Genomic DNA, 979 nt, shown 5'->3' with positions numbered 1-979 from the left:
TTTAGGAATTGTGTCAAAAAACTAAAAGAATTGTCTTAGGGACCACTGCTCCCTTTTTCCAGACCAATGTATAGCCCACTTTTCTTTTAAATTATGTTTAAAACAAAATTGAGGAAGCAGTGGTTAGTTCTGAATCAAACATTTTGACCCCCTCACTCAATCTGTAAGTCCTGCAACAAACATTGGAATATGCACAGATATTTGCTCAGACTGGTATAAATGTCCCTAATAAATAACCAAATGCCATTTTTGTTGTTTCAAATGTGTCCAACATCTTACCAGTATGTATTTTTAGCATGTCACAAAGGTTCCCTAATTCGTTTTACAAATGTTCCCTGTTTGTTATGAATGTTCCCTAAGCATGTGACGAATGTTCCCTAGTTTATGTTACAGATGTGCCCTAGCACGTCTCTCTCTCTCTCTGTCTCTCTCTGTCTCTCTCTCTCTCTCTCTCTCTCTCTCTGTCTCTCAATTTAGTGCATTTGTATTGTCAAAGCAATTGGACATGCAAACATACATACGTACATACATATGGAAAATAAACAATACAATTTTAATTCACAATTAGATGTAATAAAGTACAGATAAACAAAATGTAATAAAATGTGATCTTTAATACACACAAATATGTATGGCTGGTCGGAAGCGTCTTGGACTCGGGTTCCTCTTCATTACTTATAACGCTTTTGCCTTTTGTTTAAGCTTTCCATGGAGGGTAATGTGGATGAGTTTGTACCATTCTTGGGAGGCTCTGCCTTGTTGAGGCGGAGCTGTGATCCAGGTGAACAGCAGATCGGGCATAGGTGGGCATGTGGGTGGAGGAGGAGGATGGCCGATCAAGCAGATAAGCTTGCTAAGGTACGCAGCAGCAGCAAACAGCCCCCCGATCCAGCCAGCCAGGCAGTCTTGCTGGCAGTGACTGAGTTGTTGACAGATGGCAAGCAACGGAATGCACGTGCTCTGTGATGTCATAGCAGTC

At 41.1% G+C, this 979-nt stretch overlaps 1 non-coding gene across 1 annotated transcript; it reads left to right on the top strand.

Moving 5' to 3' along the window:
- The first annotated feature begins 652 nt into the window (after positions 1 to 652).
- LOC136752094 (U5 spliceosomal RNA) lies at positions 653 to 767 on the top strand. Its single transcript, XR_010817260.1, has one exon. It is a non-coding gene; the product is annotated as a U5 spliceosomal RNA (small nuclear RNA).
- The last annotated feature ends 212 nt before the right edge of the window (positions 768 to 979 follow it).

This window comes from Amia ocellicauda, chromosome 6, assembly GCF_036373705.1.
Source record: "Amia ocellicauda isolate fAmiCal2 chromosome 6, fAmiCal2.hap1, whole genome shotgun sequence".
NCBI lineage: Eukaryota > Metazoa > Chordata > Actinopteri > Amiiformes > Amiidae > Amia > Amia ocellicauda.
This window is presented reverse-complemented; position numbering and strand designations above follow the sequence as displayed.